We start from the raw sequence: 25,418 nt of genomic DNA, 5'->3' as shown, positions 1-25,418 counted from the left end.
TGTGCTATTAATGAATAGGTATAATATATTTTAAAGTCAATTCAATTCAATTCAATTCTCAATTATTTATTGCATTCCATGTAGTACAATGGGGTGTTACATAGGCATAGAAACTATAACATGGACCCTGTAGGGCACAGCAACGTTGAAGGGAAGAGAGGAAGTGTGTATTAAAATTAAAACTTATCATTTAAAAATTCGTCTTCAGTTTTAGCTCTCTTTCGTTTTTTTTAATAGATCTTTTTTTTGTCCGTGTCTTAAATATTTTTACCGAGTCATGGGACTCTACTATAGACTATGTAAACAATGCGCCATGACCTAAACAGTACAGCAAACACAGCTTTACAGCTCATATCCATCTTAAACGTTGTGTTCTGGTAAGATATTGATAGATAGATAGATAGATAAAATACTTTTTATACTTTTTATACTTTTTATACTTTTTATACTTTTTATACTTTTTATACTTTTTATACTTTTTATACTTTTTATACTTTTTATACTTTTTATACTTTTTATACTTTTTATACTTTTTATACTTTTTATACTTTTTATACTTTTTATACTTTTTATACTTTTTATACTTTTTATACTTTTTATACTTTTTATACTTTTTATACTTTTTATACTTTTTATACTTTTTATACTTTTTATACTTTTTATACTTTTTATACTTTTTATACTTTTTATACTTTTTATACTTTTTATACTTTTTATACTTTTTTTGTCTCTGCCCACACTGAAAGGGATTACGGGCATAAGCTACATAGTTTAGGTAGGCATACGATCGTGTGTGGGCCACTGAATCACTTACAGAAGCAGTCGTCGTCGGCGCATCTTCGCTTTTTACCATCAACGCAATAACGCGTGCCAATCACGCGCACATCAAGTATTACAGATCAAATTGAGGAATGCTTTTTAGTATACCAACGAAGGATCGCTGATTTTTATACCCGCTACCGTTGAAGTGATTTATGAGGTTAGTATCAAAGTGGAAATGGCAAGAGTTCATTGAATACTAAAGTGTAGGGTGCGTTATGACATAATAAAGCAACGCTATTCACTCCGTCAATATATATAGTTATGAACACAATAACAGCACAGCTATTTGCTTTTTTAACATAGTTACGTTATTAATTACATTGTTATTATTTTTTGTGTACCTATTTTGTAAATGCTATAGCATTTTTTTTAGTCAAGTTGTGTCTATTGGTGAGGACCTGTAAATGGCTGTTAGTTTTTTAGTATGAACTATTATTTTGTATCGTTAGCTTTTGGTCTTCTAATAAAAAATAAAAAAAATGTTTGGTCTTTGGTCTTTATCTTGTCAGACGACTCACATGGAGGAAGCACATATTCACAAAACGTAAAGCTCCTAGCATGCAATTCCGCAACCTATATTGGATAACGGCCAAAAATCTCAACTTTCAATGGAAAACAAATTAATATTATACAAATATATTTTGAAACCTATTTGAACGTATGGGATACTGCTCTGGGGAACAGCCGCACACTCTAATATAGAGATCCTAAAGAGATTTCAAAGTAAGACCCTCCGCATTATCACAAATTTTTTGACATTTGTTTGCATTGCGCACTTGCTTTTATATGCGCAAATGTCAAATTGCAATATTGCTTTTTTAGATGATTAGCTACGTAATTTTTATTGCTGGTGAAACGTTTAGATAGTATTCTAGTACAAGTAAGTACCTATTATATTTCCTAGAAGGAGGCTACCAGACAAACTAGGAAGGGACTACTGTTCACGAATTACAGTTTGTTTGGAAAGCCCGCATAACATGTACATAAAAGTATACAATAAGATAGGTACCTCATAAAGTTCATAAACTGTCTATATACGTCCCACTGCTGGGCACAGGCCTCCCCTCAATCAAGCGGAGGGGGTATGGAGCATACTCCACCACGCTGCTCCACTGCGGGTTGGTGGAGGTGTTTTTTTACGGCTAATAGCCGGGACCAACGGCTTAACGTGCCATCCGAAGCACGGAATCATCTTACTTTTTCGGACAATCAGGTGATTCAAGCCTGAAAAGTCCTTACCAAACAAAGATTAAAATAGATAAATAAAATAATATAATGATGGTTTAAGATGGGTATCTAAAAAAATTAAAAATGGACCCATTAAAATAAGGACTTGTAAATTACGCGAAAGGCTAAATCTTACTAATAGTTTTTATAGTATTAGTAATTTTTTGAACTTTTAAACTTGCATACTAATTAGAAGGATAGAGATTCTGTACCACTGACTTATAACATCCCAAGTAGCAACCGATTGTCTTAAAAGAGAATTGTAGATATCTTGAAGGCAAGTAGACTAAATCAAGCCCTTGTCTTGGATAAGTCTTATATGTCTCCAAGATATCCCTCAAGATGTCTTGAAGATACAGTTTAGTAAAAGTGGGCACATACTTTAACTCTTATACAAGACAGACTTAAGACAACGTTAAGTCAGACTTAAACCCTACTTTAGACAATGTTCTTGCGTATTCTAAACTTAGAATTCTTGTAGTATCACTTAATACCAAAAATGTATACTTGAAGATATCTACAATACTTAGTTAAGACTATAGGATTGAATTGCACTGAGTCAATTGTAACTTAACGAAGTAAAACTTCAGGTCATACTAAAACGATTTTTACTTCACGCGTCTTTATTTTAGAATATAATGGCGAACATTTACATTAACACAAGAAATGAAGTCTGTAAGAAAATGGCGTCTAAAATATTTGTTAAGTTGTTTTAACAAAAGGTTATTCTGCCGTTTCACATACAGGAAATTATAAACGCATGATTGTTTCTCGTGTAAAATCGATAGAAAGTGTTAAAAAACAGAAGGGCCTTTAATATACCAGAAAAATAATAATAAAATTTGGATTGATTATTCAGCAAATAAAAAAAATGGTGACATATAGTATAGAGAAATTCATTTTGTATTAATATGTGACAGCTGAACGCAGTAATTGTTACTACAACAGAGATATATATTAATTTACTTCAGTTTTTGACGATAATATTGTCAAAAAAATATTACATGTTTTCTTCCTGTAAGTGCAAAATGGCGTTAAGTAATATTTTTCTAAATGAAGTAAGACTTTAGAAACAATTGATTTCGTAAGAATCAGTTTAGAAAAGTAAAGTCAAGTTGCACTTCATCAAGTACTAGTTAAGATAAATTTTACTTCAATTGTCTAGGAGTATACCAACTTAAGACAAAAAGTATTTAGTGAATTCCTACTTAAAACTCTTATGTCTAAAGTGATCCTCTATTTTGATTTAGTAAAGTAATGTCGTAAAATCATGTTTGTTTATTTTGTGCCAGAATCATCTATGTAACAAGTAACAATTAAAATCGAACAAGCTTTTAAAACCTATGGAAAGTATGTTTGTTTGAGAGGTAAGTTTTTCGACTCGTGGAAGATAAAAAATATTGTTATGCTGAGTTCTTACTTGGATAGGAATGTGATTTACTTAATTATTTAATATTTATCGCAATTGGAACTAACAAACATAAACTCAATTTGCTAATGAGTCTCCGCGCATACATTCTCATAGGTACCTACATGGTTCGCTGACGCAAAGTAGGTACGATCACCGCGCTTCTAATTGCCAACGGAAACAATGTGATTATTGTAAAAATTTACGAGTATCCGTTGAATATTGTATATACGAAGAACCCTTGCAATTTGATTAACGTCGTGTGTGTGCGCGGTAGTTTCTAAGCCCACCAAAAACATTATTGTTAAAAAAGGCGGCCCAATTCCCGATGACTTTATCAAGCTAAAAAAATAAAGGAATCGAATCTAATGCCCACTTTAAATGCATTTAACCATACACAAAACTTAAAATAGATATGTTTTGTTTATGATTGTGAATAAAGCTTAGTTAAAAATAGGTACATTTTTAAAATTATTAAAAGAAAGAATGAAAGAAGAAAGAAAAGTATCTAGACACGCGGTAGCGTATCAAGCCAAGTTCAAGAAATAGAACTGGCGAGCCGCACCGTGTGTAATATTTACACGAACCATTTGCAGCCACTTTTGACCCCCTCATAAATCAAAAACTATTTTACATAAACGTATCAAATCGTATCGTAAATTTGGCTCATATATTGAGACTTGTGAGATACATATAAGTGTTCTAAATTTCATAAGCTTATCTCAAACGGTTATTTAGATATTAATGTACAAAAATCCTCATTTTTATCATTGACTGACTGACTGACTGACTGACCTATAAATCAAAACTCTAACCCAGTTCCAGATGATCCTAGAGAGTTAAAATTTGGTATTTGGTAAGATAGGTAATTAGATGAATATAAAGGAAAAAATAATAAACTGGCATAAATAATTAGATTCTATTATGAACGCTTAACATAAATACCTAATTAGTGCCTGTACCTAACTATAGATGCAAGAATCAGTAAGTAATCAAAACTCATGACAGCCGGTCTTTTTGTGGTAGGTATGTGGATTAACTTAACATAACATACAATCACGCCTATATCGGGGTAGGCAGAGCACTAAGTGATCATAAAACCACTTGATGCCATATTCGACAAGTACTTTAAGGGTAGGTAAGCAAGTTGGAACATGTGTTTAGCGGTGATAGGTTGTCAGCTTTTCGCCCACGATACAACACAACTCACATCCATTTTACTGGCATATTATTTTTTTTAACTTAACGTGAATCTTAAACGAGTTTAATAGGTATTCAAATGTATTATATCTATAAAGTCGACTTTTAGTTTTGAATTTGTCCTTTTAAAAGGACCCACGCGTTACGAGGATATGTACTTACCTACAATAAGACAGACCTTAGGCTACAATATATTTATGTTATAAGAAGATATGATATGTTATACTGTTACTTATAAATAAATTTCAGGACTGACCATTGAACTTGGCACCCATTTAGATCTCACTTCTTTTGTCGTTGAAGTTAACAACCAAAGCATTGCATAATATTGAACTTGGCTCTCATTTCACATTTATGTTTTTGATTGGATTTATTTATTATTAGACTAATAGGTACCTAATTTTATATTTGAACTTAGCAGGTTTTAATATAAAACTCGATTTTTCATGGTGTAGTGTTGCCGTGCGCTTAGATTAGGTTAGACTAGCTTAGTCATTTTTGAGAAGATTTGTGCGAGACGTAGGTACCTGGGCCGCCACACGCTGGATCGGATTTGAAAAACAGGAACTTACGATTTTTTTGCCAAAATTAAATGATTGTGTTATACCAATCGATATAAAAAAATGATGGCAATAAAGAAGATATCGCATCGCTAACAAAAACAGTGGGATGTGCATTATCACAGGTTAATTTTCTGTAAGTATTTAATATTCTGCCTTCGAAAATCACCAGATCATTTTATTATTTGGACTTCATCCATCTTTCTGCTTGCTTCTATTTCGATTTTATCGTCCATTGAATAGACTTTTCTTATGTTTTACTTATTGTAGTCAAAAACGAATAAAACAGTCTTGTATAGGAGCAACAAATAATAAAAATTGCCTTAAGTATATCTAGGCAATCAATTTTTACTTTACAAGACTAAACTGATACTTCACTAAATCAATTTAGTGTTAAGTGAGCCTTCAAATAATCTGAGTAAAGTAAAAGAATACTTGTAGACTTAACAGTAGGCTGAGATAAGACTAAATAGTTTTGTGAATACTTAACTTGGTTTTGTGTATTCTAAATTATCTAAAGTAGGATTTGTTGAATACTATATAGAATTAAAGAAGGAAATGAATTTATGAAGTCCTAATAAGTCCTATTTGATTTGGATAAATCTCACTTTAGCTAAAGTTTAGACATATATGACTTAATCACAATTCTTGATTGCTACTTGGGATATTGTGACTACATACCTATCCTAAGCGAATAAATGATTCCTGATTTAAGATTTTACGGTGGTTTATTTTATATTGAGATTGACGGAATGGTGCCCACGAGCATTCACAGGATCGCGAGAAATACCATCAACGACATGGAAGGACGACTTCGCACGCAGGATATGACTGGATGTCGATAGCCCAAGATCGCCGGAAGTGGAAGAACATGGAAGAGGCCTACGTCCAAAATTGAATATCAATTTAGGCTGACATAGATTTCATATAACAGCCTCCGTGGTCTAGTGGTTAGAGCGTTAGGCTCACGATCTGGAGGTCCGGGTTCGATTCCCGATGGGGGCATGGTCGAAATCACTTTGTGAGACTGTCCTTTGTTTGGTAAGGACTCTTCAGGCTTGAATCACCTGATTGTCCGAAAAAGTAAGATGATTCCGTGCTTCGGAGGGCACGTTAAGCCGTTGGTCCCGGCTATTAGCCGTAAAAACACCTCCACCAATCCGCATTGGAGCAGCATGGTGGAGTATGCTCCATACCCCCTCCGGTTGATTGAGGGGAGGCCTGTGCCCAGCAGTGGGACGTATATAGGCTGTTGATGATGATGATGAGATTTCATATACCTATCACAAATACACTTAACCACTGCATCAGGACACACCTTCTGCCTTATAAGGGGCCGAAACTTCAATAGAGTCTTGGAACATAAAATGATCTATTACGTATGATCCTAAACGTGATGTAAACTACTTATTGAATTGTTAATAGTTTATTACTGGAACGTGACATGAATGCGCTTGCGTCGATACGTAGTACTAGTACGTGAACAACCCATTGCTTGTCTATGTATGTTATAGATATTCAAGTAGTAAGGTAGCTAGTAACAGGTGTTTCCCGATCATTCAATCGGTCGACCGATTAATCGGTCTAATGGGATCTTTTCCCTTTTTACCGCCGGGATACGGGATCCGTATGGTGAACGAGAAAAAAGTATCACTGGATTGATTGATCGGTCATACTATCGGGCGAACGAGAAATACTCCTAGTTAATCACATGGGCGAAAACGAAAACATTTCGGAGATGATCTACCATGTAGTCTCTCTTCCTTTTCGGTTGACCATCTAGCCAGATGGCAGTCATTTCTTTGAACGGGATAAATTCTTGGGAGTTGAACGGTAACATCTCTGCTGGATTTGTGCATTGAAGCGACAGAAGACAGTGCGCGCGTCTTTGTGTGTGCACGTGAAACAAATCATTTTGTTATTACATAGTTGTCACACTGCTTATATATCCTCTATGCACTTACTTTACCGATCTTATCTGATTTTATTATCATTTAATTTATATACGATTGTAAGGGTTTATGTAACTTGTTGATCTTAGTAGGTACTAAAATTAATTTTGTGTTGAAATTCTACTTAGACTAAAGCGAAGGGAACGCCAGAAGCACTTGATAACAAAACGTATGAAATACTTAGCTTAGATAGACAGATAACATATTTATTTGTGGCTGAGTTCAAGTCATAAACGAAAATGTCTGCAACAAATCCCCCGATACTGACCCCGCCGGCGTGGTCAACGACTTCCCTCATTCAGCGCTTATCGCTATCGGCTCACGAGAGCCGATTAACTCTTTCAAATACTATCCTCTCAGACGACGCCCTGGGTGGAATTTCGCGCCTAAGTGGGTATCCTCAGGCCTGTTGTCTTAAACTTTTGTACCGGTTGAGAACCCTTAGTCCCATGGTATAAGAAAACGAAGTATGCTCTAAACTGACAGCTAACATTTCAAGGTCAGCCCAGCTGACGTCATCCCGCCCTGTATTGCCATTTTGTAAAAAATAAATTACCCACAACTTTTAGTAAAAGATTTACTTACAGTACTAATGATTTTTATATATGTGACAAGTAATAGTAATTAAATAAATTAGTCAGTAATTTACTTAATTTTCAATAATAAAATTTACATCCTTGGAATGTTGGTGATACCAATTTCATGGTAACACTTACGTCATCAATGGGCTAGCAATGACGGCTTGTCATAGAACTGAGTTTTTTTTTGACGTGACTTATTGTAGATTTGCTGTAGGTGGCATTAACCACTTGGCCGGACAAATGAGGAGCACTGAAGGCTCTCACCCGGTAATAGGATTGAGCATACCTGGCCTTCTTATACCATGGTCCTCCCCATTCATCCGTCCAAGTAATTAATGCTATATGCGGTAAATCTAAAATAAGTTACGTACGATAAGGTGCAAAAGTCCAATCAGTTCCTTGCAAAGTAATAAATTAACTGGTTGCACTTAAGACCTGGTTACATGTCGTTTCTGTAATGGACCAAAAACGCCTACATACATATATACATACATAAACTCACGCCTATTTCCCACCGGGGGTAAGCAGAGACTATAGAACTCCATTTGCTTCGATCCTGACACACTTCTCTTGCTTCCTCCACATTCATCAATCGCTTCATACACGCACGCCGGTTCAGAGTAGATCGTACTAAACCTTTTCTAAGGACATCTCCAATTTGGTCAATGTAAGTCTTTCTCGGTCTTCCTCCTACAAAAACATAGATTTTATAATTATGATAACTAACGGTTTTTGGCGGCAAGCGTGTGCTGCCGCGAAAGGATGTTTTCGGGGTACCGAACAGAGCATAGTACTCCGCTAGCCACAAGTTGATAGAGTGACTAGGGATCGACAATCCAACGGTATCATGTTAGAAGTTGTATTATATTGCGTCTCGCTGTGCAAACTTCGATAGCGCGTTTCACCACAGGTTCATAATTTCACCACTGTTTACAAATGATTCGCTGGCTCACTGACTGCACTTTTGCTGTTTGATTGTACATTACTTATAACGAAAGCAGGGCTGGCAATACCTGCGTTACAAAGACGTGCTCAAGTGCAACCCTGTGGCTTGTGATATTCCACCTGATAGTTGGGAGGAGCGAGCTCTTCTTAGACCGGAATGGCGTTACACTGTCCACAAAAACGTGGAACTGTACGAAAAGAAGCGTTTAGAAGATCTTGACGTAAAACGCCAAATACGGAAGACTCGACACAAGCCCTCCTACAACTATATTATGTCGTAGAATCGTGGTGTGTGTCAGAAGGGTGGGCGTTAGAAGACAATAATGGCCGTCATTAATATCACAATCATTTTATTTACTTCCACATAGTTTTGGTATCACGATTAGATAAAGTCACAGCATAAGGTACACACTCACGGCAACGTCACTGTATTCGTAACGGTTACACAGTCTCTCGTAATTTAACGCGCCTAAGGGCGTTAGAGAGAACGGGCCCTCCACCACCAGTTCCAACATTCGGACCGAATCATCGGGACATGTGAACGTACTTGCTAGGTGCTCTTTTCCGATCACACTTTCTTGACGTCCCTACAAGTTATAGGTGAGCGACTATAGCACTCCTCGTAATTATTCGACACGTCCGCTCATGACGATGGTTCGCGGTAGACTGCCCGACTAGAACGGCAGTGCACGTCCGCTCGACACGACGACTCTGTAGTGACTCCCCGACTTCATGCAGCTTTGGCCGTACGCCACCTTTCGTCGGAGGGTTGCAACTTCATGACGGAAGTGATGTAACTTCATTTTATTTTTCGATTTGATCAATTTCTCTTCTTAATTCATAACTAACTCCGACATATACATTTAATTCTGCTGGCCAGTTATTCTGTGCGCCATGTGGCCGAACCTTCAAATCGAAGTTCGGTTTTGCTAGCCACATTAGAGCCTATCATAACATCGACCTGGGATACACATTTAGGAGTCGCAGTCGCCGGACACGGCTTGGATGATGATGACTTATAACATTATCTGGTACCCACTATTGAACCTAGCAGGTGAACCTATTAGCTGCCCTGTCGATAGCTTTATGCCTACTTAAGCGAGATTTACGGGGAAAACTGTATATTAGTTCCTTATCACCTCACAACCCGATAACGATAAGGCTCTGTTCACTGCACGCAGTTGTGTTGTTATAAGGGATTTTCCAGGCTACGTTTTCAAAAACAATTATAGATGGCGCTGTACAGAAACATGATAATTACTTATTGTTGCGAACTCTTTAGTTGGGCAGCTAATAGGCTGGTCGCCGGCCTGTCATGGAATGTCATTTTTGTTTTATTTTTTTGATACGACGATCTGGAGGTCCGGGTTCGATTCCCGATGGGGACATTGTCGAAATCACTTTGTGAGACTGTCCTTTGTTTGGTAAGGACTTTTCAGGCTTGTATCACCTGATTGTCTGAAAAAGTGAGATGATTCCGTGCTTCGGAGGGCACGTTAAGCCATTGGTCCCGGCTATTAGCCGTAAAAACACCTCCACCAACCCGCAGTGGAGCAGCGTGGTGGAGTATGCTCCATACCCCCTCCGGTTAATTGAGGGGAGGCCTGTGCCCAGCAGTGGGACGTATACATATAGGCTATTTATGTGTGTTATGTTTGATACGTTTTTGTTCTTGTTTTTTTTTTTTATTATTATTATTTATAACACGTCATAAATTACACATAGATTGTTGTACAAACATCGCTAAACCTAAACAGGTTTGTCTCGATGCTTTCTTCTCCGACATACGCCTTCTGCGGTGACTCTTTTTTTTGGTTGACTTTCTGCGGTGTTCCCTTACTGTTATATTTTACATTATATTTTGGCTTTTCTCTTATTAAGTATTTCGTTTTATTACCTATTATCACGAGCCGCCGAGCCATAAGTCCGTTACACTTATATTCTTATTGCTCGGGTACATAATAATTCCAAAAATATAATATTTTGTCAGAGGAATATATAATCATATAATTTATTGCGTTCCACATGGTAGGAGGTTGGTAATATAGGGTAAGTAACACATATGGACCCGGATTGGGCACAGCAATTTAAAGGAGAGTTAAAGTATATTTTTTAGGCTTAAACATAATAAATAATAACAATTATACATAATTTAGACGTAAAACTAAAGTAAACAACTAATCATTAAAAAACTCCTGCAGAGTATAAAAACTTGTCTATTAGATACTGTTTTAAACTTTTTTTGAATTTATTTATTTCGGTGTTGTCTTTATAAAAATAATTCTTGCTAGTAATTGAGATATCATTATGTATAGAAATATGTCGCTACCTATATTGCTTCTCTTTATTACGGGCAGAATAATAACGGGTGGAAGTGTTGGCAATTTCAAAAAAGGAACGTCAGGTCACTTTTTAAGAGAAAAACGTTTTGGTGGATGTTCCTTCTGGGAGTACGAATAAAACAAGTGAAGACGATTATTGTCGAGAAAAGCGAAAACTGAAAGACTAGTTGCTGTCTGTTGCTGTATTCTTTTATTTCTTATTATAATTTGTAGTAATAATATTTGTTTTCCGTAATAAGAGTGATATTTGTGCTACTTAACATTTACTGATTAAAACTGGGTATGTTACTAATATTTACGTTTTATTGTAGAGTTTGCTAACAGAAGATGTGTTGTGCCCGGCTGTAATAACAAATTAAAAAAAAATATAAACGCAAAAAGGAATGACACATGAAGAACAAAAAGAACATTTTGATAGTGTCATCAAATGAGCAAATAGGCAGCAATGAAAATCGCCAATACGTATAAATCTGTTTTAGATTCAGGTCTTGCACTAATAAAAGTGTCATAATTTATCAATTTATTGATCGATATCGTCTAGACATACAAATGAGTGAGATTGACTAAAAATACATTTTTTTAAAGGTGAACGTACTGACCATTGCCGTTATCCCAGGCTTTCCACGCAAAAATCTCAATTATTATTATTATTAGCCTGTATGATCCCACTGCTGGGCATAGACCTCCCCCATGTCTTTCCAAGTATCCCAGTTCTGTGCGAGCTCTATCCAGTCTTTTCGATAACCGTCGAGAGCATCGCGCCATCGTTTCCGGGGTCTACCACATCTACGGTGTCCGTTCTGTGGTACCCAGTGCGTGATGATCTTTGTCCATCATTCCGAATGCATGCGGCATACGTGTCCAGCCCAGTCCCACTTTAGCCTGGCGGTCTTCCTGCCAACGTCAGCTATACCGGTTTTTGAGCGAGGCACAGTGTTTTTAACTCGATCAATTCGTTTTACACCTAGTATGCTGCGCTCCATTGCTCTTCTCTATCAAATATCGCGAAAATCTCAAGAATAGGAAAAGGAAGGCACAGCCCTAGGTAAACATGATTGACCCTTACGACAACATGATTTTTAAACATGTATTAATAAGAAAAGGGAACAGAGAAAACGTATTCGTTCGTCTTCTTCTATCGTGTGGGTTGTGAGGTGAATTACCAACCTCATCAACCCTGGTATCAGGGTTATTATTGAGCCGCCAAAAGCCCCTGACGTGGCTCACATAACGAATACTTACTTACATCAGTAAGTAGTAACCGGGATCAACAGCCTCCGTGGTCCAATGGTTGAGCGTTGGACTCACGATCTGGAGGTCCCGCTGGGCACAAAAATCACTTTGTGATCCCTAGTTTGGTTAGGACATTACAGGCTGATCACCTGATTGTTCAAAAGTAATAAGATCCGTGCATCGGAAGGAGTATTCGTTTGAATGTGAATTAACACAAACATGCGTCAACATAATGAAGACATGTACCAATTTTCTTTCAAAGTCAAACGACAAGTATCTCAAATTAATTTGTCACAATTTTGTCACAACATTTTAGCGTTATGCGTGTGTCAAACTTTCATTATGAACGACAGAATCGTTACAGCTTCACTCGTCAGTTGTGGTTTATTTTTATTTGTGACGAAAAATATTGTTTGTGATGTCTTTATTCTTTTAAAGCCTTTTAAAAGGTGCCTTTTAAAAGGTTTTTTTGGTTATGTATATGTTTTTACACTAAATACCAAACAGTGTTTTGAATTTGTCAGAAAATAAGTGAGGTAAACCTAGCTCAGACGCTGGTGGGGAGCGGAGAGTTGCCGTTCTATATAGTAGTATTCCTTACTCTATGCCTCGTGTAATAATGTGTTACTTTTATATAATTTGGCAGCAATTTTATTAATGGGTTAGTATTTAATAATAAGCTCCCAAAAGAAGGAGCAGAATGTCATGAGATATCTGGGAACTGGTAAGGTGTAGATATCATTATATTTATCTTTCTGTGTAGTACACAATAAATGTTTTATATTATGGCAACACCGCGTTTTTTAATTTTCCTTCTACCCTTTTAACATCAAGGCGATACGGTGTTGCTTTTTAATTTTTGTTAATTTAAATTATCTTGAACAACTTATGATAATAAAAAATGATCGTAAAATAAGAATAATAACAATACGAGCTTATTATAAATATATAAGTACACTGAGGCAGAGCGCCCAAAACGCTGGCAGCTCTCGCATCGCCAGTTGCCTCAATGAGACGCGCCGAAATGTCACTCAAAAATAATTTCGCCTCAGGGCCCCACGGGCCCATCGTCTTGAACTAATACAGTCTATTTCAAAAAGTCAAACATGAGTTTTTTATTTATATTTAACACTAGCAACGCACACTATCTAGCCTTTAAATATAAATGATATTAACGACACTTGTTAAATGAAAATCAAAATCTAGCAAAATGATCTAATCTACAACAGGTTAAATCAATTCGATATATATCAAATAATAACAATCAAATCCATTCACTGCAATACACACAGTAGCCAATAAAATCAGAAATCATTTACCAAATCAATTTCATTTAAATGAATCGTTAAAGCACCAACAATCCCTTAATATGAACTATTAATTTATAACATTGCATTTTGATTGAAAGATATTTTAGATCTTGATATTAATTTACGTTTATTGGTATTGACTTGTGAAGATTAATCAGTTTTATAGCTTGTGTTGATTACTTAAGTTACATTTTAGTATTGTGTACAGAAGGCTCTGCACGGCAACTGCGTCGCGCGCGGGGCGATTTATATCGAGGGCTTCGCCCAATAGACGTAGAGGACGTTATCTACGTCGTATGGCCATTGGTCTTAGCCCTCGATATATTTCGAGCTGCGAGCGGCGCGGATGCCGTGCCGAAACTGCCGGGCTGTTGTTGATGTCAAGAGCATCGCCTTAACAAGTTACGTTCTGACCGTTAAGCCATTTAAGTTAAGAAATGTTTGAATACTTTTGTTATTAACTGTACCTTCTTAATTTTGGGCTCCTTGAGAGTTCAAACGCCACTTGTGACGTATCTGAAACAAATGATAATAAATGTTACTACAATTTCAAATTTCGAACGTTATTTTTATCTTTCACCGGACTGTTGGCGTGAAAAAATCACAGAATGCATTTAGTTGCTTATTCCTTCGAGTATGTTCGAAGAATCCGTGATGGCCGCGCGAAGAATGCGTAACTTCTTAGGGTCACGAGCTCCAGTCCCGGTTAGGGCGCTAAATTCGAGTTAATGACAATAGGCGTACTCCTATTCTTCTAAATGGGATCGAGAAGTTTACTTTACACTTCTGCCGCCTGTTGTGCCTTCCTTTATCTCTATATCCGTATTATCCTAGTGGTCCACCCTGGGCAACGGCATCACCTGACTCCCCAGTCAGTGATGACGGCTGAATGATCCCCTGCAGAGTAATAGGGCCCGTAAGGGACCGCCTGGCTTGTGACCACCCTCTCACTAAAGTCCGGCGCCAAGTAGCTTGCTGCGTTCCGTCGCGTGTGTGAGAGTGCCAGTGCCTTTCTGGGTAAGCTCGTTCCACCGTCGATCTCTTCTTCTCCTCGTGGAAGAATGAAGTCAAGAGCAAACTCATCTTAATTAAAAAAAAAAATTAACCTTATCCTAATTTGTGTATCAATTTTGCTCAATAAACTTATTTATCTATCTATATCTGCCTATGTTGTGTTATATTCCAAAACAATGTCATTATATATATATATATATATATATATATATATATATATATATATATATATATATACACAACATAGGCCTGTATCACCTAAAGGATAGGCAGATATAGATAGATAAATAAGTTTATTGAGCAAAATTGATATATATATATATATATATATATATATATATATATATATATATATATATATATATATATATATATATATATAATGCAAATACACAACTGTATACGTATAAGAAATGTGCTATAAGATTTACATTATAAAGACAGAAATTCTTGATGAACTAAACTAAATTACCATATAAGCAATATTAACCCATATTACATGACTTTGCTAGTCTACACATTTAGTTGTGAATGCATGTACAGATACATAGTTTAACAAATTACAGTAGGTATAAAATAAGTCTCACTAATTATAATATTAAAAGTACAAAACAAATACAATGATATTTTAAATTTTATGAACTTCCTTCAGGTTGTTCATGGCAAGCTCTTTAGGTTTCTACCCTAGCTGATAAAACCTTGTTATATGGGAAACTAATTGACACCGTTAAAAAAAAAATTGTAAATGTTATCCAAATTATTTATTACAACTTTCATTAAACTAGAGAAGTTGAGATGATTTTTTATTTTTTGACACAAAAACATATACCTACTGTTTTCTCTACACTGTGGCATACACTGATAAATTCAAATTACTTCGCTGACAACCGCAACAAACAACACAGCAGGGTAGCCAGCTGCAATATTACATTTAATATTTACACACTATTTTATCTCGTGAACTTTTGATTGCAAACGCATCTATATGTAGTAACTTTTTTTTGGTAGTACTTTGATCTATAGTACTTGTAAAGGCCACTTAGGAGTAATTTTTCATAAAAATCAATATAGCTATTTGATATTTGTTTTTGGGACCCAGACCTACGGGGTATAACGTAGAACCCTTGCCCAGGGATACGCGTGAAGACGCGTGAGGCGAAGATGGGAGCCATCAGTACGGCATTGAAGGACGGAAGGGGCACGTCACAGACTGTAACCTGGCATGGAGAATGCTTTCCTAAAAGTAGCGTGGCTCTTAAATTAGTGATGATGATATTTGTTGGCAATGTGCACTTTCTTTTTTATATTACTGACTTACTTTTATGTGCATATTGTAAATTGTAATTATGACTTTTGATTTATGATCCTTTACTTGGCCTTTTTAGACTCTGAGGATACGTTTAAACTGGCGAGAATTTTTGAAAATTTTGAAGATGTGAAACGTTGGATTGCTGTCAGTTTTCAGTTACAAATATGTCTATCGCGCAATAACTGCAATTTTTCAGTCTGTAATGGCCCTAATGCCCCCAGTACGCGTTGGTCAAGCTGGGTCGCCGAAGCTGTTGGCCGAGCTGGGTCGCCGAGCCTGTTGGCCGAACTGGGTCGCCGGGGCTGTTGGCCGAGCTGGGTCGCCGGGGCAGTTGGCCGAGCTGGGTCGCCGAGCCTGTTGACCGAGCTGGGTCGCCGAGCCTGTTGGCCGAACTGGGTCGCCGGGGCTGTTGGCCGAGCTGGGTCGCCGGGGCTGTTGGCTGAGCCGGGTCGCCGAGGCTATTGGCCGAGCCGGGTCGCCGATTGGCCTGTCGGCTGACCCGAGTAGCCACGTACCGTGGTCCCAGTACACGTTGACCGATCCGGCTTGGCCAACTGGCTGGACCAACATCTACTGGCTTTAGGGATAACAATTTCACGTATATACCTACGCATGAGTATTAGTTATGGATTTTCTTTTCAAATACTTATCTTCTGAGTACAACAGTAAAATAACCTAGGTCCTTTAGTGTTTACGATCCTCCCACGGCGAGTTTGAGTGCCCTAGACACGCGCATGCGCGTTTTATTTGCTTTTTTGTTTATCTAACCATTCCGAGATAACATCCACTATTGCATCAGTTTATAGTCGAGTTTACTGCCGTTTAAGCACTTAGTATGTAATTGTTGCGAATCATGTTTGTGCTGGTCTTGAGTTGTGTTTGTAGCGTAGAGAGCGCAGCGCTCATCATTTGTTCGGCCAAGTATGGAATAGAATAGAATAGAAATAATTTATTTTAGATATAAGTAGATATTGGTACACAGCAGGAGTGAACATAGTAATTACAAACTTATTTCTAAAAAGGGACTCAAGTCTTCTTCTTATCGTGTGGGTTGTGAGGTGGAATACTAACCTCATCAACCCTGGTGTCTGGGTTATTACTGAGCCGCCAAAGGCCCCTGACATGGCTCATGTAACGACTACATACTTACATCAGTAAGTAGTAACCAACGGCTTAACGTGCTTTCCGAAGCACGGATCATCTTAATTTCGGACAATCAGGTGATCAGCCTGTAATGTCCTAACCAAACTAGGGATCACAAAGTGATTTTTGTGATATGTCCCTACCGGAATTCGAAACCCGGGGCCTCCAACGCTCAACCACTGGACCACGGAGGCCGTTGTCGGGCAAGTCAGAAATCTGAATCATTTCATCAACATCTCCCTAACGTTATCTCGTTTCCACATGCTCCGCTTCCCTAACCTGAAGATTTGACAGGACCAGTTTTTTTACAGAAGCGACTGCATGTCTGACCTTCCAACCCGAAGGTCAAACGTAATTATCATGGATAAAAATAAATATAATTTTTGAATCAACGTCAATTCGCAAGGTGTTGAGGAGAAGAAACGACAAGAAACTGTAGTGAATGCCATCTGAGGCAAACCTTTTATCTACTATAAATCATATTAGAAAAATATGTGTTTGTTTGGATTTTTACAGCCTTATTAGGTTTCTAATATTAGGTCGCGTCACGACAGAAGCCCCGCGGCCGCGGCGCTAGTATCACAGATTCTCCATAGAATTCATCATCACCATTATCACCAGCCCATTAACGTCCCCACTGCTGGGGCACGGGCCTTTCCTATGGATGGATAGGGAGATCGGGCCTTAAACCACCACGCGGGCCCAGTGCGGATTGGTGGTTATTAACGACTGCTAATGCAGCCGGGACTAACGGCTTAACGTGCCTTCCGAAGCACGGAGATACGCACGGACATAGAATTATTATGACTTATCTAATCTTGACTTACTAATTCTAGACTTATTAATTATTAAATTATCTTTACTTAGTCCCCATCTTGTAATAAGAAGGTTTGAGACTAGATTGAGCTTCTACGGTAGCTGCACTCACGACAAATTCTAATTCAATTCAATTCAATTCATTTAAGTATATCATTTTTCTTTTTTTTTTCATTTTTTAAATAGGTTGGAAGACAACAATACAACGTACGTATACGTTGTACTTATAGTTTGTGCCCGCAATCTTTTAATTTCAATTTTTTCATGTTTCCTCGCCATATGGTTGTCTGGAAGAATACGCTTTAAGCTATAAGGCCGCCATATATTTGTATTGTATTTTGGTCGACTTTTACTTCAAAACAGTTCCTTCCTTCGCTTAAAAAGCCGCTATAAACATAACATAAAAGCCATACCAAATGATACAACCAAAGTTCTCTAAAAGCGTTTAAATTGAAACGAATTCTTAGCAAGCCCCAATCTAAGATGCCTTTATAAGGCTCGGCCTAATCTGGCCTACCACCCAACTTTGTAAAGACGTCAAACAAGGATCAAGAAGTGTACAACGATTACACAAAAATCCAATTCACTTAGCGTATCTTTTGTGGGCTAAAAGCCGCTTTTGTGGCTCCTGCCGAGGCCCGAATAATCAGACTCAATATTTGATCCTCAATTTGTTTATGTAACGTGTTATATGAGAGGCGCCTTAGTAGATGTGAAAGGGTGTAACTTAGAAAATGAGGCTTTTCAACTTCGAGGTTATATTTCGGTACTGTTACTAGCAGAAAGCTCGGGTGAGGTGTGGGTACTTAGTTCATCTTGCGATGGATATTTACTGCTCCAGTTGGGATACATTCGTGAGCTTATGTTATGTCGCGGGTTCGTATCTCCTTTGTTCTCACTAGTTCGATTCATTAGTTCGATCGTCGAACAAAATAAGGTAGATATGATATCTTGATACAACTGTACCTTGTCTTTGATCAAATACGTAGATGAAAAATATTTTTCTGTCTTGCTTATCTCAACAAGCTTAATCAGAAACTAAAAAAAAAGCTTATAATGCTTAAAACTTATATATATTTTTTTTTGATATCATTATTTAATGGACAATTATTACTAAATACAATGTTAATAAAATAACATAGTCAAATTAAAAATTACAATTGTACAAAATGAGGTAGAACCATAAAAACATTTTTCATCTACGTATTTGATCAAAGACAAGGTATAGTTGTACCAAGATATCATAACTACCTCATTTTGTTCGACGATCGAACTAATGAGAAAAAAAAATCTCACTCAAACTAATGAACTAATGAATCGAACTAGGCCGACAACAAACATTCTCACTAGTTCGACGATCGAACTAATGAGAAAAATAATTCTCACTAGTTCGACGATCGAACTAATGAATCGAACTAGTGAGAACAAAGGTCGTATCTCGGCTCGGGTTCAAAACCACTGAATTCAACTTTATCAGTTTGAATTCATGTTTAAATCATAGATAATTGATATTACGTGGTTTACGGGTTTTGTGTGTCCATTAATGGCAATAGGCTCTCCACCTATACATACTTAGTTACAATGTTATGTTGTGAACGTCATTTATTTTATTATTTGTTTTTCCTATTAAGTATACTTACTTAATAAGTGAATTATTTTAATTGAACACAAAAAAAAAGTTTTCATCTCGATGTCCTCCGTGCTTCGGAAGGCACGTTAAGCCGTTGGCCCCGGCTGCATTAGCAGTCGTTAATAACCATCAATCCGCATTGGGCCCGTGTAATGGTTCAAGGCCCGACCTCCCTATCTATCCATAGGGAAAGCCCGTGCCCCAGCAGTGGGGACGTTAATGGGCTGATGATGATGACTTAATAAGTATGGTGTATATAGCCTATTTTTATATTTTTTACTAGCCTGGATTGACCCACTGCTGGACAAAGGCTTCCTTTTCTCTGTGTCCTGAGCGATCTTCTCCGATCCGTTCCAAACGCCTCCAATAGGGCTAACACGTGCAACGTGATATAATTTTTGTCACGGTTATTTTATCGATTATGTCGTTTTATCGATTGGTGCTAATATGTGAACCCAAATAAGTCATGTCGTTGTGTCAAAATACGAACAAAATCACGTGGTACGCATGTTAGAGAAAAAACCAAACTCATCGATTTCGACAAAATTGATTGAAAATATCGATAATTTTACACGTTGCGCAAGTTAGCTCTGCAGGTGGTTTCCACAACTTTCTGGGTCTGCCTGTGTGTATATTAAACATAGCAAATATAAAAAACATACATCATCATCATCATCATCAACAGCCTATATACGTCCCACTGCTGGGCACAGGCCTCCCCTCAATCAACCGGAGGGGGTATGGAGCATACTCCACCACGCTGCTCCAATGCGGGTTGGTGGAGGTGTTTTTACGGCTAATAGCCGGGACCAACGGCTTAACGTGCCCTCCGAAGCACAGAATCATCTTACTTTTTCGGACAATCAGGTGATTCAAGCCTGAAAAGTCCTTACTAAACAAAGGACAGTCTCACAAAGTGATTTCGACAATGTCCCCATCGGAAATCGAACCCGGACCTCCAGATCGTGAGCCTAACGCTCTAACCTAACCACTAGACCACGGAGGCTGTCCCTAACGCTCTAACCACTAGACCACGGAGGCTGTCATCATACATTTATATATATAAATACCTTAATTATATATTTAATAACAACATTTAACATTTATTTTTATAACATTTTTATTTATTTTTATATGTTTTTGTGTTTTTAATAATTCATAATTCATTTATTCGCCTTAAAAATGGTAGGTACAGTTTGCAGATGGTCAGATGGTGGTTTATACATACATACATACATACATAAACTCACGCCTATTTCCCACCGGGGTAAGCAGAGACTATAGAATTCCATTTGCTTCGATCCTGACACACTTCTCTTGCTTCCTCCACATTCATCAATCGCTTCATACACGCACGCCGGTTCAGAGTAGATCGTATTGAACCTTTTCTAAGGACATCTCCAATTTGGTCATCATAAGTCCTTCTCGGTCTTCCTCTGCCAGCCCTACCATCAACTTTCGCTTTATATACCGCTTTTGCAATCCTATTATCCTTCATCCGCTCTACGTGTCCAAACCAACCTAACATTCCCTTCTCAATCCTAGTCACTATATCATCTTTTACACCACATCTCTGTCTTATCACACTGTTTCTCACTCTATCACTCAACTTCACACCGCAGATGCTACGCAAAGACCTCATTTCTACGGCATTGATCCTACTTTCATGCTTCTTTTGCCATACCCAACATTCACTACCGTACTTCAGCGTAGGGACAAGCACTGCATTGGTGGTTTATATTAAATAACCAAAAAAATGTTTTTTTACAATTTACCAATGTTGAATCTTTTCTATCATCTTCCGTGATAAGTGTTGACTACCTTGACCCTATAGTGTAACATTCAACAGGCATAGTTTTATTTCCCGCCATAACATGAGAAACCCGGCAGGACACCGTGGGAACGCGCCTTACGCTACGGTCAACACTAGTGCTGTGTTGAAATACGGGAATTGCGAGACTAGGAAATCCCGGGAACATGAAAGTCCAATCGGTTAGCTAAGATTTAGATCTAGCCTAGCTAATAAAAACTGATTGTGGTTAGGAGCAGTTTTTTTTTTATTTAAAACTTAAATAAAAATATTTTTAAACATTACAATGCTTGCCACATTGAGCCATGTCTAATTTGATAAATAAATTGTAGGCGATGGGCTTTCAAGAATATTTTTCCCGAATAATAATAAAACACAAGTTTTGTTGAAATTGTCAAATTTTCTAGCAAATTCTAATGATTTTACTGAGTAGATAAGTCAGAAATAATTCAAATCAAGTTTATAATAGCTACATAGCTTCATGGTGATAATTTAGGAAATTAAAAACACGGGATCCCATTCTAATACCCGTATATTTCCCAACCTTATTAACTGTCAGTGTCCAGTTTTCGGAGCTACTTCAAACAGTGTAGCCTCACCTTTTACACCTACGTTCTGTACTGTTTATATTTGTAATTAGTTCGTCTGTCGCTTGCCGATATATAATGGTAAATAATGCATTGTTGTGGCTCATTTTATGGCAGCCATGGGATTCGTCATGGGTGGCTCCGGGGTATACCGTATTTTTTTTTTTTGTTCCGGTACCGTAAAAACGAAATTGGTTACGACTTTACGAGGTCGGTTTGTCGAGTGAAAGTATTGAAAAACCGAAATAGCAAGGATTTCTGACTCATCACTCACAATGACCAAACTTGTCATTGTGCAAAGGGTCTCTCTCCTCTCCGCGACGTTGGAGTCAGCACCACAATATGACGTATTCGCTGATAGATGGTGGAGTTTTGTACTTGGATTTTTGCGAGAAGATTTACTGATTTACTGTTTTTTTTCTATTATTATTTATTTTGTGTTAGTTTACCTTTCAATTTTATATTTGTAATTTTTCGTATTTTCCATGCATATATATATATATATATATATATATATATATATATATATATATATATTTATAGTCATATTTTTCTTTTCTATTCATTGTTTATTTTTGTATATTAGTTTATATATAGTTTTCTCGCCATACAGTGCATTAGGTTTCACTGTAATGCTGTATGTACCTACCTTTATAAATAAATATAATTATGAACTAAACAGTCACTTCATAAAACCATCATAAATGGAACTGGTATTTTTTTACTAACGTGCAAGTTCTGTGTTTTTAAGATAGTAGTTAAACAAAAATTTTACAAAAATGGTTATTATAAAGTTAGTGATTATTTAGAAGATATGAATGCATGGGATTAAATGTCTGAGAACTGATATTAGGCAGCTAAATTACTCAATTGTATACCAATATTTTATGTTTATTTTTTATTTTTTTTAAAGAACGTCTAGGGCCCTGTGCCGAGGTTTTCCTTGCAGCTTCTTTTCCCCGGCTATACAAGTTGTGAGAAGCTGCAGTAGTTTTAGTTAGGCGGATGAGACGTTCGTTATGTAAAAATTGACGATTCAAAGTGTAAATATGTTACCTAATGAATAAAGATATTTTTGAATTTGAATTTCAAATTTGTGCAATAAAGTGCATTTGATTTTGATTCTATTGTCTGCTATGCAAATGGCTCGCCTCTAAGCTTCCAAGTTTCCCTGTCTTGAGAGGTCTCTCTCCAATCCGCCTCTAACTATGATAAAATTTTGTCACGTAATTTTATCGATTCTGACGATATAATTATGTCGTTTTGTCGATTGGTGCTAATATGTGAACTCAAGTCATGTCGAACAAAATCACGTGACGCGCATGTTAGGGGAAAAAAAACTTATCGACTTCGACAAAATCTATTGAGTCGATCGATAATTTTATCATGTTGCGCATGAGGGCGTTTCTCGATGTCAAAAAAAAATAATTTAATTAAGAGTATGAACACGTTGATAAGCGGTACGTAGTTTAGATGTACTGTAAGGATACAGGACACAAATTATATGGATTAATAGGGTAGCCACAGTTGTTTATGAGATGAGAATGCGAAGGTCTAAAGTAAAGGGAATATAAATGTTCTGTCCGACTGTTTATAGTCAGATTACTCGGTTTATATGTGATAAGCGTTGCCCTAGCGCATCACATATTAAAGCTGAAAGCAGACCCTATCTTGAAACCAGACCCTATCGTACCCGCTGCCAGAATTTTGAGTTGTATATGGAATTAGGTTCACCATACAAACTAGATCGATTTTGATCGGAAAATTCGGATGCCTTCCGTAAGTAACATTACGCGACGAATTCGTCTGATGATGTCTGTGGCAACCCTACAATGAGTCACCGTAAAAGTTATAGGTACCTATATATTTTTGAAACAGAATCATTTCAGAATTAGAATCATTTCAGAATCAAATTCATTTATTCAACCTAGTTGTTGAAGGTCAATTCAACATTTTTGAATCAAAAAGAAAAGATAAATGACAAGAAACTGCAACTGCAACACATCTTTTAAACCAATTTTATAATATAAATATATATACAATACAAGTTGTTTAATAAGTAGAGGAGCACATTTCATACCAGCCAAGATGACCATTTAGGTAATCATCAATATTATAATAATCTTTTTTACGTAAAGTACGGCTATGCTTATTTCGTGGTTAGATCAATAAATGGTAAATATAACGAGCAACAGCTGTTACTTAGTAACCTTATGAGATAACCATTTAGTATGAATATAGGAATATAGCACTAATAAGGTACTAATTTTATAGCGACAAGAAAATTGTCCATGTTTATCTATGACTGGAATAGACTTAAATAACCAATTTCTTGTACATGTAATATGGTAATCTATTTAACTCATTATAGAGTTGTTTTAATTCGTTAAATACTTTGTAAAGCACTTGTAAATAGATTAAGGTTTTTTAATTATAATTTAAATTATAATTATTTACAAGATAATCTAGTTTTTATTTCACAAAACAATGTCAAACAAAAATCACAAAACAATCTAAATAACTTATTTATAAGTTATAAATTTTGAAATAAATAATACAAACAAATCTGTAATTAATTATTAATTTAAATTGGCATACATACATATTACAAGGTACATAGAAATACATAGTGTTAGTGACATCGTAACTTTGAGGGATAATAATAATTCAAATCATGATTCTGAGTTGATATAAAGTGGAATTTTCTGTCGCAAAATTATAGAATTGAATAATTAAACAAAAAAAAACCCCAAACCGTAGTCTTGTCCGTGAAAGTGTTAAGTTAACAGTATCGAGTTCATCTGTTAAAAAGGAATTTAATTGAATAAATGAAAATGATAATATAAATAAATGTTTCTCGAATTCCGTTAAAAAAATTATATTATATAGAACCTAAATTATCTTCTCGCTTGTAATCAAATCGAGACTATAATATACTACAATAAACTTTCGGTTCATTATCACATTTCACAGTCGGTTTTACGGGAATAATTACTAGGATTCTCATAGAAATTCCTTTGAAGGAGAGAGTGCTAAATAGGGCGTGTGAAGAATACAAAGAGTATGTGAAGAATAACTGATTGTGTGCCTTTTTTATTGAAAACGTTGAAAGTGACACATATTTTACAAGCCATTCATTGAATGTTGTTTTCCTTTTCATTAAAAAGTATGTTAAATTATTCCTCCTTTTATAATACTACCTCTAATGTATTATAATACTGGAAATCTGCATCGCTTTAGTCTTCAAACGTGTGGGTTGTGAGGTGAATTACCCCCCTATTCCCAGTAGTCTTACCGAGTAGTCTTACCAGTTGAACTACTGGGAATTTCCTTCCCAATAGACTTACTGACTTGACTTACCAACCTCATCAATCCTGGTAATAGACTATAGATAGTCTATCTAAAATAGACACACCTACATACGCGTACAAATTTTATGAAATTACATGAACAAATATACCAATATAAAGCAAACTATGGCTCACCTTTTGCTGTCCTAAGAGCCCTAACACCTGCACTTTTGAAGACA

The 25,418-nt window shown here is 36.5% G+C and overlaps 1 protein-coding gene across 3 annotated transcripts in view; it reads right to left on the bottom strand.

The window, feature by feature from the left end:
- LOC126370736 (uncharacterized) overlaps positions 1-25,418 on the bottom strand; it is a 303,349-nt gene that overhangs the window by 83,902 nt on the left and 194,029 nt on the right. For all 3 annotated transcript variants that reach the window (XM_050015768.1, XM_050015769.1, XM_050015770.1), the window contains one exon: positions 14,048-14,096. The gene's annotated coding sequence lies outside the window, so the exon portion shown is untranslated. The remainder of the gene's footprint in view (positions 1-14,047; positions 14,097-25,418) is intronic.

Source organism: Pectinophora gossypiella, chromosome 11 (assembly GCF_024362695.1).
Source record: "Pectinophora gossypiella chromosome 11, ilPecGoss1.1, whole genome shotgun sequence".
Classification (NCBI taxonomy): domain Eukaryota; kingdom Metazoa; phylum Arthropoda; class Insecta; order Lepidoptera; family Gelechiidae; genus Pectinophora; species Pectinophora gossypiella.
Note: the sequence above shows the minus strand (reverse complement) of the source record. Positions and strands in the feature narration are given on the sequence as shown.